The sequence below is a fragment of the Staurois parvus genome, unplaced genomic scaffold, assembly GCF_062004578.1.
Source record: "Staurois parvus isolate SC_StPar_1 unplaced genomic scaffold, SC_StPar_1.0 ptg000787l, whole genome shotgun sequence".
Lineage (NCBI taxonomy): Eukaryota > Metazoa > Chordata > Amphibia > Anura > Ranidae > Staurois > Staurois parvus.
In genome coordinates this window covers 64,069-78,338 of record NW_028318583.1, presented here as the reverse complement: position 1 = coordinate 78,338, position 14,270 = coordinate 64,069, and the positions used below count along the sequence as shown (strand labels likewise).

At 57.2% G+C, this 14,270-nt stretch overlaps 1 pseudogene; it reads right to left on the bottom strand.

The window, feature by feature from the left end:
- Positions 1-11,707: 11,707 nt before the first annotated feature.
- Positions 11,708-13,600, bottom strand: LOC149444326 (uncharacterized; annotated as a pseudogene).
- Positions 13,601-14,270: the final 670 nt, after the last annotated feature.

The window sequence follows — 14,270 nt, the reverse complement described above, 5'->3', positions numbered from 1 at the left end:
AGGACACAGACAGAGGGACTGCAGGACACAGACAGAGGGACAGACAGAGGGACTGCAGGACAGACAGAGGGACTGCAGGACAGACAGAGGGACAGACAGAGGGACTGCAGGACACAGACAGAGGGACAGACAGAGGGACTGCAGGACAGACAGAGGGACTGCAGGACACAGACAGAGGGACGCAGCGGTGGCGGTGGTGCGTTGGAGCGCGGTGATGCGTCTGTTGGAGCGCGGTGATTGGCCGTCACTTCTCCTCATTATATTCCAGCAGGACGGTTGCTGGAGGCTGATTACTGCAGGAGATGAATGTGGTGTCAGCGCCGGTGTCAGCCAATAGATATGGCGGCGGGGGATGTGCAGCGCCGGGGTCAGAGGTTAATTAAAGACATCCAAAGGTCGGCGGATGATTATGAGCGCAGCATAACGGGGGGGGGGGGGGGGGGGTGACAGCAGATCTATCCTGCACTGATGAGCCCGGCGGGATGATGGATGTTCCTCCAACTTCACTGGTACCCGCACCACTGATGGGGAGATTCCTCCCACCGACAACCCGCACACCATTCACCACCGGCAACCCGCACACCCCGCACCACCGACAACCCTCACACCCCGCACCACCGACAACCCGCACACCATGCACCGCCGACAACCCGCACACCATGCACCGCCGACAACCCGCACACCATTCACCACCGGCAACCCGCACACCCCGCACCACCGACAACCCTCACACCCCGCACCGCCGACAACCTGCACACCATGCACCGCCGACAACCTGCACACCATGCACCGCCGACAACCCTCACACCATGCACCGCCGACAACCCTCACACCATGCACCGCCGACAACCCTCACACCATGCACCGCTGACAACCCTCACACCCCGCACCGCCGACAACCCTCACACCATGCACCGCCGACAACCTGCAACACTGATGGGGAGATTCCTCCTGCACCCTCAACATTTCTCCTCCCGCTGACACCACACACTTTTGTTACTAAATGTGGTTTGCCCCGCCCCGTGTCATTATGCAGGGAGGGGGGATTGCCCCGCCCCGTGTCATTATGCAGGGAGGGGGGATTGCCCCGCCCTGTGTCATTATACGGGGGGGGGGGGTGTTGCCCCGCCCTGTGTCATTATGCAGGGAGGGGGGATTGCCCCGCCCTGTGTCATTATGCAGGGAGGGGGGATTTCCCCGCCCTGTGTCATTATAGGGGGGGGGGATTGCCCCGCCCTGTGTCATTATGCAGGGAGGGGGGATTTCCCCGCCCTGTGTCATTATAGGGAGGGGGGATTGCCCCGCCCTGTGTCATTATGCAGGGAGGGGGGATTTCCCCGCCCTGTGTCATTATAGGGGGGGGGGATTGCCCCGCCCTGTGTCATTATGCAGGGAGGGGGGATTGTCCCCTGAGTGTATATATCTTGTATCTGTGTTCAAAGAAACGAGTCTACTTCCTGGTTTACTCCAAGATTGGTGTCATCTAGTCTTGTATGAGTGCAGGTGATGCAGGTAGGTGTGGGTGTGAGTGCAGGTGATGCAGGTAGGTGTCAGTGTGAGTGCAGGTAGGTGTCAGTGTGAGTGCAGGTGATGCAGGTAGGTGTGGGTGTGAGTGCAGGTGATGCAGGTAGGTGTCGGTGTGAGTGCAGGTGATGCAGGTAGGTGTGAGTGCAGGTGATGCAGGTAGGTGTCGGTGTGAGTGCAGGTAGGTGTCGGTGTGAGTGCAGGTAGGTGTCGGTGTGAGTGCAGGTGATGCAGGTAGGTGTCAGTGTGAGTGCAGGTGATGCAGGTAGGTGTGGGTGTGAGTGCAGGTGATGCAGGTAGGTGTCGGTGTGAGTGCAGGTGATGCAGGTAGGTGTGAGTGCAGGTGATGCAGGTAGGTGTCGGTGTGAGTGCAGGTAGGTGTCGGTGTGAGTGCAGGTGATGCAGGTAGGTGTCAGTGTGAGTGCAGGTGATGCAGGTAGGTGTGGGTGTGAGTGCAGGTGATGCAGGTAGGTGTCGGTGTGAGTGCAGGTGATGCAGGTAGGTGTCGGTGTGAGTGCAGGTAGGTGTGGGTGTTACCCCAGGTGATGCAGGTAGGTGTCGGTGTGAGTGCAGGTGATGCAGGTAGGTGTCGGTGTGAGTGCAGGTGATGCAGGTAGGTGTCGGTGTTACCCCAGGTGATGCAGGTAGGTGTCGGTGTGAGTGCAGGTAGGTGTCGGTGTGAGTGCAGGTGATGCAGGTAGGTGTCGGTGTGAGTGCAGGTGATGCAGGTAGGTGTGGGTGTGAGTGCAGGTAGGTGTGGGTGTGAGTGCAGGTAGGTGTCGGTGTGAGTGCAGGTGATGCAGGTAGGTGTGGGTGTGAGTGCAGGTAATGCAGGTAGGTGTCGGTGTGAGTGCAGGTGATGCAGGTAGGTGTCGGTGTGAGTGCAGGTGATGCAGGTAGGTGTCGGTGTGAGTGCAGGTGATGCAGGTAGGTGTCGGTGTGAGTGCAGGTGATGCAGGTAGGTGTCAGTGTGAGTGCAGGTGATGCAGGTAGGTGTGGGTGTGAGTGCAGGTGATGCAGGTAGGTGTCGGTGTGAGTGCAGGTAGGTGTCGGTGTGAGTGCAGGTAGGTGTCGGTGTCAGTGCAGGTAGGTGTCGGTGTGAGTGCAGGTAGGTGTCGGTGTGAGTGCAGGTGATGCAGGTAGGTGTCGGTGTGAGTGCAGGTGATGCAGGTAGGTGTCGGTGTGAGTGCAGGTGATGCAGGTAGGTGTCGGTGTGAGTGCAGGTGATGCAGGTAGGTGTCGGTGTGAGTGCAGGTAGGTGTCGGTGTGAGTGCAGGTAGGTGTCGGTGTGAGTGCAGGTAGGTGTCAGTGTGAGTGCAGGTAGGTGTCAGTGTGAGTGCAGGTAGGTGTCGGTGTGCCCGGAGTGCGACACCTGCCCCAGGACTGGGTTTTGAACAGACCTTAAAACCTCAGCCGTGGTTGGACAACCGAGAGACACAGCAACATCACCGGGACACAGTGACTCGCCCCGGTTGCTATGGGTGACAACAAATGAACCCATCCACTCTTCAGGATATATTGGTCACTATTTAGGGCGGTCACCTCCCCCCTTTATAACCGAACACGTTAATAACACGGCTTCTGGGGCTCATGAAGGCGGCAATTAAAACTCACTTGGTGCCTTATCTGCATGAAGTCATCCCCAGATCCCGTGTCATTCATATGTGTTCGGTTATAAGGGATGAGGTGGCCCCCTCTCACTAGTCCCGGCTATGATCAGAGAGCTGGACCCGTGCCCCCCCCCCGACATGTGATCTCCCAGCATGGCTGCTACAGGCCACAGCACACGGATAGGACCTGTGATAGCACAGCCATGGTCCATCTATTGGGAGGTCTCCACCCTTCTGCCCGCTGGCTTCTGGAAACTTCCACCGGCCTCCAGAACCAGGTGGAGGCAAAAGAGTCCCGGCCTGCTGAGTCCCCCAGCCTGACCTGCAATAACCCGACCTAATTACTCACACAGACCCCCGGAGTCACACCATCATGGGTTTACCCGCACTACCAGGACACTACAGGGGGCCACATGTATGTAACATGACATCATACCTATATATACATACAGTGGTGGGGGAGGGAAGTCAGTCACACACCATGAGGGGGAATAGAACAGAGGAATACGATAAGCTGATTGGTCGTTACATCCTCTCCCCTCCTCCACCAACATGGCTGCCTTTTCCCTGCTACACGCAGTCCCCGCCCTCTGCCCCAACAAAGATGGCGGCCAGGAGGCGTCACATGTTAAGACAGGGGTGGGCGGAACTGGAAACCAAATTACTCCGAGAGCCACATATCCGGAAAGGGCGGAGTCACAACCAGACAGAGTCCTGGAACGCACAGGCACTTCCGGGTATCAAGAGAGCGAGGAGGAGGTGAGAGACCCCCGAATATTCCCTGTACCCCCCCACCTCTGTATATACCCCCCTCCCCCCATCTCTGTATATACCCCCCCCTCCCCCCATCTCTGTATATACCCCCCTCCCCCCATCTCTGTATATACCCCCCTCCCCCCATCTCTGTATATACCCCCCTCCCCCCATCTCTGTATATACCCCCCCTCCCCCCATCTCTGTATATACCCCCCCTCCCCCCATCTCTGTATATACCCCCCTCCCCCCATCTCTGTATACACCCCCCCTCCCCCCATCTCTGTATATACCCCCCTCCCCCCCATCTCTGTATATACCCCCCTCCCCCCACCTCTGTATATACCCCCCTCCCCCCATCTCTGTATATACCCCCCCTCCCCCCATCTCTGTATATACCCCCCCTCCCCCCATCTCTGTATATACCCCCCTCCCCCCATCTCTGTATACACCCCCCCTCCCCCCATCTCTGTATATACCCCCCTCCCCCCATCTCTGTATATACACCCTCCCCCCATCTCTGTATATACCCCCCCTCCCCCCATCTCTGTATATACCCCCCTCCCCCCATCTCTGTATATACCCCCCTCCCCCATCTCTGTATACACACCCCTCCCCCCATCTCTGTATATACCCCCCTCCCCCATCTCTGTATACACCACCCCTCCCCCCATCTCTGTATACACCACCCCTCCCCCCATCTCTGTATATACCCCCCTCCCCCCATCTCTGTATATACCCCCCCTCCCCCCATCTCTGTATATACCCCCCCTCCCCCCATCTCTGTATATACCCCCCTCCCCCATCTCTGTATATACCCCCCTCCCCCATCTCTGTATATACCACCCCCCTCCCCCATCTCTGTATATACCCCCCTCCCCCCATCTCTGTATATACCCCCCTCCCCCCATCTCTGTATATACCCCCCTCCCCCCCATCTCTGTATACACCACCCCTCCCCCCATCTCTGTATACACCACCCCTCCCCCCATCTCTGTATACACCACCCCTCCCCCCATCTCTGTATATACCCCCCTCCCCCCATCTCTGTATATACCCCCCTCCCCCCATCTCTGTATACACCACCCCTCCCCCCATCTCTGTATATACCACCCCCTCCCCCATCTCTGTATACACCACCCCTCCCCCCCATCTCTGTATACCCCCCCATCTCTGTATACCCCCCCCCCATCTCTGTATACCCCCCCATCTCTGTATATACCCCCTGTCACGATTCACCCACCCCCCACGCCCACAGCGACTAGCTAACCAAGGCGCACGTGCGGCCGTGACTTGGGGTAAGAGGGAATAAAGGGGACTCAACGTTGAATATATAAGATCTGCCGTGATATCCTTCCACAGCCGCACTACCTCTGCCCACCACCGGGGGGAGACTCCACTCCAATCCAGCTGGCTGACCACACACTGGCAGATACGATCTTACATACAATCTGGTGCACTGATTAGAGTTGAGGAGCAGCTTAGTAATCGCACCCTTCTAGAGTCCCTCCAGCTATCCTACAGCTTGAACCCCGATGTTATCACCCTTCCACTGTCCACACCCCCCACACCAGACACACCACAAAAGGTAGCCTGCCACCACCCAACAGTTTATCTGCAGAACGGTCCTGCTGGGACACCCCACACACACAGATCTCCGTCTGGCAGATCTGTTACCTTTGCAATCTGCATACAATCTGCCCACACACAGTGCAATTGCATACAGATTGGCAATGAGCTGACCGAGCGTTTAAAGGCACTAAAATCCAATCCAATCTGATCTCCCCAATCTAATCTCTCCAATCCAATCTCTCCAATCTGATCTCTCCGGAGATATGAGCCCGAGCTTAAATACACAGAAGTCACTAATTCATTTTAAGATTTAATATCCCGAAAGTGGGCGGGGCATAAAATATGTACAAAATATAAAAAGTTACAGAAATACAAGAAGACACACAAATGACTTCACTATAAAATAAAAGGGAATAAAACGTTTCCCGAGATCTATCCTGCGACTGGAGCCAGTCAGAGAGTCAGCAATCCGTCAGTCAAATCGAACTACCTCCATATGAATCACAAATGTCCCAATGTCCGTGTACTCCATTTATGGGGATATGGACGTAGGCGGGACATTAGTCCTCAGCCAATTGACCCTGGGGGGTGTTCCTGTACCCGCCCACAGGATGTTCTGGGTGCTGACCTCCCCAAGTTCAATCGGACTAAGACCAGCTTGGATCACCAAATCGGGGATTGGATTTCCGACACCAGCGCATCGGCCCGATCGTGACAGTACCAATCACCATTCGACTGTCGCCATCCAGCACCACCTAACCATTTCCTGCATTTTCCTGGCCTTCTACCTAAGCCAAAAATTTTGGCTTAGGTAGAAGGTGTCGGTGTGACGCACAGAGTGCCCCATCAGAAGGGAGTATTTTCATCTCTCTGCAACTAATATTTTAGCTTTTATGAGGGAGGAAACATTTCCTTTTGATGGATGGATATACTTTTAGCCCCCCGCTGTCATGAAGCCGAACTGTCTGGAGCCACTTCCTCCTAAACCGGTTTCCCCAGAAGGTGACAACATTATTAACACAAAGGTGTCACATCCCAGAAGCCGGGTTTTTCAGCGCTAATTGATGACCGTTGTCGGAGCGCCTCGTTTCCCCGATGACAAGGACTGAATACATCCTTAATGACAATGGAATGTCCCTCCGATTACATATTGCTGCCGATCACATCTACTGAAATCTGTACATTTATGTCACATGTATGTTACATCTCCCCTCTTCCAGACGACGCATAGTGAGCCTAAACGGGCCGGCTAACGCGTCTGCCAGGAAGGTTCCCTAGGTTGGGGGGGGGGAGTTCTCCCAACTAAAACTTGACACTGCTGACAACTCAGCCCGTCCCCCTGCCGATGGGGGAGGGCTCCTGTACAGCTCTCTGACTGATCCTAAAGGGTCTGGGTCACCACTGGCCAGCAGATCCCCCCGCGGATCACTTTCATCCACTGGCCACCAACTAACTACTGGACGGGTCCAGGCAAGCCTGTCATTGTGGGCTGTCACCATTTCCAGCCACTGGCCAGGGTCATCTGGAGGTTCTCTATCAGCTGCGACACCCAGATGCCTGAGCCTGGTATAGGGTCATTCCTGGGTGATCTGGACCTGATTCCATGGCCTGGATACCAGAACCTCCACCCTCTGACCTGTCTCCCTCACTTCTGCTCTTTCTGCCTCAGCCAGAGACCAGTCAGCACAACCCCTGAGTTCCTCCGGGCCGACATCAAACCTATCAGCCTGCGAGAATACAGTGTTATCAGCTACCACCTCTGAGAAAGCAGATTCCGAGGGGGTCAGTGTTCCCCCATCATCCTGTGATCCTCCCTTTGCTGTGCACAGCAATGAATCCTCAATCATGATACTCATAGCTGTGGGGGCAAAGGATAGATCCACAGAAGACTTTATTCCACCCGGGGTCATCCTCTGACCCGTGCCACACCCTTCTACTCTGTCCTCCTCAGCAGAACATCTGTCAGCACCACCCCTGAGCTCCTCCGGGCCAACATCAGACCTATCAGCCTGGAAGGACTCAGTGATGTCAGCTGCAGCTGCTGAGGTGGAAGACACTGATTGGGCTGAATTTGCCCCAACATCCTGCAGACGTCCCTCTGCAACACACAGCAATGAGTCTGCACTGGCAGCACCCGCGACTGGTGACAGAGGGGAAGGTTACAGGAGGAAGGATTACACCAGGGGTTGTCCTCTGACCCACGTCGCACACCAGGGGTTGTCCTCCGACCCACGTCGCACACCAGGGGTTGTCCTCCGACCCACGTCGCACACCAGGGGTTGTCCTCCGACCCACGTTGCACACCAGGGGTTGTCCTCCGACCCACGTCGCACACCAGGGGTTGTCCTCCGACCCACGTCGCACTCCAGGGGTTGTCCTCCGACTGTCAGGGCTCCCAGGTGTGACCAGAGGTGTGTGACTGACGCAGGGAAACGCAGACCTCAGATATGTTATAAACAATATAATTTATTAATACTAACAGTACAAACATAAACGCAGTGCAATACTAAACATAATACAGTGCAAACAAACCCAACCAACCACCCACAGATAACAGTACATACAAGCAAGCGTCGTCAGGCAGGCCGGGTCAATATCAATAGGGCAGGTAGGTACAGGGGGAGCAAGCGGAGAATGGTCGGGGTCACAGGCCAGGTTCAGCAGGTAGCAAGCAGCATAGTACAGAGGGTCAGGCAGAGGGATGGTCAGGGTCACAAGCCAGGGATCAGAACAGGGTTAGCAGAGAATCAGACAGGAACAGAGAACAGGAACAGGATACAGGGCCCAAGAGAAACACAACACCAAGGCAGAGTCTGTGGGTCTGGCCATCCCTTAAATACCCCAGCATCATCAGTTCCAGGTGTTAGCTGGCTGCAAAGTTGAGTCTCTGCTGGGAGCACCCGCTGGCCAGCCCTGGTACTGCAGATCAAAAGGCAGGTGAGTCCCACCATTGCTGGCCAGTCCATTCCTGACAGTACCCCCCCCTCAAGGAGCGGCCTCAGGACGCTCCAAACAGTCCTAGCTGGGCAAAATGTTCCACCGCCCGGGTCTGGTAACTGGCGGGATATCAAAGACTGGCACACCGGGCAGGACTCCGGGCAGCGGCACATCGGATTACCAGGTGAAGCAGCAGGCAGCGGGCCACCAGGCGGGGCAGCAGGCACCGGGCCCCCGGGCGGGGCAGCAGGCACCGGGCCCCCGGGCGGAGCAGCAGGCACCGGGCCCCCGGGCGGAGCAGCAGGCACCGGGCCCCCGGGCGGGGCGACCGGCATCGGGCCCCCGGGCGGGGCGACCGGCATCAGGTCTTCAGGCGGGGCGGGCGCCGGGTCCCCAGGCGGAGCGGCGGGCGCCGAGCCCCCAGGCGGAGCGGCGGGCGCCGAGCCCCCAGGCGGAGCGGCGGGCGCCGGGCCCCCAGGCGGGGCGACAGGCATCGGGCCCCCAGGCGGGGCGACAGGCATCGGGCCCCCAGGCGGGGCGACAGGCATCGGGCCCCCAGGCGGAGCGACAGGTCTCGGGCCCTCAGGCGGAGCGGCGGGCGCCGGACCCCCAGATGGAGCGACAGGTCTCGGGCCCTCAGGGGGAGCGGCGGGCGCCGGACCCCCAGGCGGAGCAACAGGTCTCGGGCCCTCAGGCGGACCCTCAGGCGGAGCGACAGGTCTCGGGCCCTCAGGCGGAGCGGCGTGCGCCGGACCCCCAGGCGGAGCGACAGGTCTCGGGCCCTCAGGCGGAGCGGCGGGCGCCGGACCCCCAGGCGGAGCGACAGGTCTCGGGCCCTCAGGCGGAGCGGCGGGCGCCGGGCCCCCAGGCGGAGCGACAGGTCTCGGGCCCCCAGGCGGAGCGGCGGGCGCCGGGCCCCCAGGCGGAGCGACAGGTCTCGGGCCCCCAGGCGGAGCGACAGGTCTCGGGCCCCCAGGCGGAGCGGCGGGCACCGAGTCACCAGGCACGACAGTGGGCTCCGAGTCAACTGGCATGACCGCTGGCACTGGGTCAGACATTGGATCGTCTGGCTGGACAGTGGGCACCGAGTCACCAGGCCTAATAGGATCGTCAGGCTGGATCAGTTCATCAGGCCGAGTAGAGGCTTCAGGCCGAGTAGAGGCTTCAGGCCGAGTCACGGAAGGCAGGCTCACCGGTTTGGATACTGGCAGGATGGTATTGGTTGGAAAGAATTTTCGCTTTTTTCTGGTTTTAACTACTGGAGCACTGCAAGTAAACGCAGGTCTGCAAACGAATGGAGCAGCTGGAGACAGAGAAGAACTGGAGGATGGAACAGGAGAGGGAGCAGTTGCTACAGAGGGCTTTTTTACAGGGTTAAAGGCAGGATAGGTGCAGCGAGTGGGAACAGGGGACTGACATGCGGTAGATAGCAGGGTATACTGGGCTGTAACTGGAGGAGCTGTTGGGAATGCAGGAATAGAGTTTTGAGGAAATAGATTAGAAGCAGGACGGGGTCTTTGTAAGCTGACTGAGGCTGGGTGTAACAAGTCTGTCCATGTCTGCAGTATGGGTTGAACAAAGCTGAGCTTACACAAAGCCTGTCTGACCAATGACTGCACTGCGTTTATACAATCTCTCAGTGTCTGTGGTGAACATGCGGAATAACGCTCCAGAAAGTAACCCACATCATCCTCTAATAACCACACCAGGGACTCTACCTGGTCTGCACTAAATGGTGGCAAAAATTCATCCCTGCATTCGGGGGAACCAGATGAAACCAACTCAGCACAAACCTCAATCAATGGCTGCACCTCAGAGAACTCTGTGCCCTGATCTACTAGAACATGAGCGAGCCGTATACATTCTAGCAGTTCATCCCGGGGATACTCCTTCAGAGTCTGATAAGCATACTCCCTGTCATCAAACACTAGCAGATATAAATACACAACCTCATCCAGATCCATCCTTCCCAGCAACAAGCCAAGATGGCTTCCCTGTGCAGCCACTTCTGGTCAGGATTGGCCTTGGTGTAATGTCAGGGCTCCCAGGTGTGACCAGAGGGGTGTGACTGACGCAGGGAAACGCAGACTTCAGATATGTGATAAACAATACAATTTATTAACACTAACAATACAAACATAAACGCAGTGCAATACTAAAACATAATACAGTGCAAACAAACCAACCACCCACAGATAACAGTATATACAAGCAAGCGTCGTCAGGCAGGCCGGGTCAATATCAATTGGGCAGGTAGATACAGGGGGAGCAAGCGGAGAATGGTTGGGGTCACAGGCCAGGTTCAGCAGGTAGCTAGCAGCATAGTACAGAGGGTCAGGCAGAGGGATGGTCAGACAAGCCAGGGATCAGAGCAGGGTCAGCAGAGAATCAGACAGAAACAGGATGCAGGACAGATACAGGGCCCAGGAAAAGCACACACCAAGGCAGAGTCTGCAGGTCTGGCCATCCCTTAAATACCCCAGCATAATCAGTTCCAGGTGTTAGCTGGCTGCAAAGTTGAGTCTCTGATTGCTGGGAGCACCCGCTGGCCAGCCCTGGTACTGCAGATCAAAAGGCAGGTGAGTCCCACCATTGCTTGCTAGGCCATTCCTGACACCGACCCACGTCACACTCCAGGGGTTCTCCTCCGACCCACGTCGCACACCAGGGGTTGTCCTCCGACCCACGTCACGCTCCAGGGGTTGTCCTCCGACCCACGTCACGCTCCAGGGGTTGTCCTCCGACCCACGTCACGCTCCAGGGGTTGTCCTCCGACCCACGTCACGCTCCAGGGGTTGTCTTCCGACCCACGTCACGCTCCAGGGGTTGTCCTCCGACCCACGTCACGCTCCAGGGGTTGTCCTCCGACCCACGTCACGCTCCAGGGGTTGTCCTCCGACCCACGTCACGCTCCAGGGGTTGTCCTCCGACCCACGTCACGCTCCAGGGGTTGTCCTCCGACCCACGTCACGCTCCAGGGGTTGTCCTCCGACCCACGTCACACAGCAGGGGTTGTCCCCTGTCCCATGTCACACCCTTCTACCCCGTCCTCAGCAGAGCCGCTGTCGGCACACCTGAGTTCCTCTGGACTGGCATCAAATGTAACAGCCTCTGGGAACTCGGTACCGTCAGCCCCAGCTACTGAGGGGGTAGAGTCAGATTTAAACCTTCACTCTGTGGTCCCTCCTCTGTGCTCCACAGCCCAGGATCCAAAATGGCATTACTGGTATCTGTGGTGTCAGGGGAGCGGAAAACAGAGAACTTCATCCCACAAGGGGCGAGGGGCACACAACACTGGTCCATACCAGGACTTACTGACACACAATGTGCCTTTTCCCCGGGAACTTCAGAAGAACATTCTGTTTCTTCACATATGGGTACAAAACCAACTTCCTTTGCCCATGCAACCCCATCCTGCCATCCACCGCTGGCGGTCCTTCAGCCAGACCCCTGAGATCCTCTGGGCTGCCATCAATTCTCACAGCTGCTGGGGACCTAGAGCTATCTGCCAGAGGGGACAGGTGGACAACAGTCTGAGGAGACCTTAGGCCCTCTGGACCAGGTTCACAAGGGTCCAACCCAGCTAGATTGGGCCCTTCCACAGACAGTTCCTCTGTAGCAGTGGGCAATGACTGGTCCGGGGCCACCTGGTGGGCACCCTGAGTCACCACTGCACCAGAGGGAAGGTCTGCCTTGCACATGTCATTACATTCATCATCACATAACACATTGTCAGTTGCAGAGTCCTCTGGGACTTTAAACTCTTCTCCAGGCCTTGACCCCAGACATCCACTAGAGCCAGGCCCTGGTACACAGTCCTTCACCCCCTGACCCTCCCCAGAATTCCCAGTGTTCATGGAGTCTTCAATCAGTCGTTTACATGAGTCCAGGGCCTCAGGTGGTGAGGTAGGTTCTAGGGAGGCTTGATATGGCTCATAATGGGCTACCAACCATCCCAGGTCAGTACCCAATATTACATTAGTGGGAATGGCATCTGTTACCCCCACTTCTCTCATTCCTCTCCTAGCTCCCCAGTCTAGATAAACACAGGCCGTGGGGACAGCTGGGTTGATGCCCCCAACCCCCCTTACAGTCATGGTCTTACCAGGAAGATCCCCAGGTCTCACCAGTTCATGGGTGCACTAAGGTCACCTCCGCTCCGCTGTCCCTCAGGCCGGTGGTAACTTTGCCCCCCACAGTGACAGGCTGCAGGTTATCGGCGAGCCCTCCGGCATCCCTGGAAGCACACAGAACAGTAGACTCCGGGCCGGTTGTCCTGGTAGGTTGTGGGGCAGCCTTCCTTTTCTCAGGGCAGGATACACTGAGATGACCTATCTAGTGGCACAAAAAACATCTCCAGGTATCCACAGTGGTTGGGGCGGCTCCTGAAGGTCTGGATGTCTTGGTCTTCTGGATGTCCTGAGAAGAGCGACCGGTTGCTTCTCCTCCCTTCCAGCTGGGTTCAGTAGTCCTCCTGCTGACAGGCATTCTGTTAGCCGCATAGGAGTCAGCTATTTCTGCTGCTTGATCCACTGTCTTGGGATCTCGGTTGAGTACAAACTGCCGGACCTCAGAAGGACATGTCTGTAGGAACTGGTCCTTAATCATTAGCTCCTGTAGGGTGTCAGAGGTGCTACGGACAGTCCCTTTAGCCATTGCTGGAAGGCAGTGCGCTGACTGCAGACGAGGTCCATGTAGCTGTCATTAGGACCTCACTGCAATGTCCTGAAACGCTGGTGGTACACCTCTGGCGTGAGCTGGTACCGTGTAACAATGGCCTGTTTAAGAGTCTCATAGTCCCTTTCTTGGCCCTCCGGAAGACTCAGAAGCACATCCAGGGCCTCGCCTTCCAGCCCTGGGATGAGGTACTGTGCCCATCGCTCCTTGGCAGGAGGTACTGACGACAAGTCCTCTCAAATCCTTGTAAGAAAGTGTCCATATCACCATCCCGGTCCATGGTGGGGAACTTGTCCGGGGAACCTCTGTGTATCCATTCCTCCCTGGACTCAGTGTTACCAGCAGATCTGTTCTGCTGCAGCCGGAGTTTTTCTAGCTCCAGTTCATGTTGCCGTTCTTCTTTCCTTTCCTCTGATTCCCGCTGTGCAGCTGCTCGTCTGTCCTCTCGCTCTGCCCCTCTGTCCTCTCGCTCTGCCCCTCTGTCCTCTCGCTCTGCCCCTCTGTCCTCTCGCTCTGCCCCTCTGTCCTCTCGCTCTGCCCCTCTGTCCTCTCGCTCTGCCCCTCTGTCCTCTCGCTCTACCCGCCTGTCCTCTCGCTCTACCCGCCTGTCCTCTCGCTCTACCCCTCTGTCCTCTCGCTCCACTCCTCTGTCCTCTCGCTCTACCCGCCTGTCCTCTCGCTCCGCCCCTCTGTCCTCTCGCTCCGCCCGCCTGTCCTCTCGCTCCGCCCGCCTGTTATGATCCGCCAGGTGGTGCTGCTGGCTGCCCACTTGACAGACCTACCCAAAGCGTGGAGTCTAAGTCCTGGTCTGTGCTTTCACCAGGGCCCCTGATGGTGGGGATGGACTTGAAACAGACCAGGACCAGGTCACGACCTCTGAGCAGGCCTGCCAGCGGCAGGGGAAACCACTGGGGATGTATGGTACCGGAAGAGCCAGATGTGAGGAGGACGGCAGGATAGATTGCGAGCAGGGAACCCGTGGAGGAGGCGTGGTACAGAATCGGCAGGCGGAGAATCGTCAGGTCACTCGCAGGGTCAGCAGGAGAAGTCAGTCCGTAGATAGGTTTTAACAAGCCGGGGGTCAGGATGGGAGAGAGTAGAGTAGTCAGGACAATCCGGGTCAAAATGCAGGAGAGAGTAGAGTAGTCAGGACAATCCGGGTCAAAATGCAGGAGAGAGTAGAGTAGTCAGGGTCAA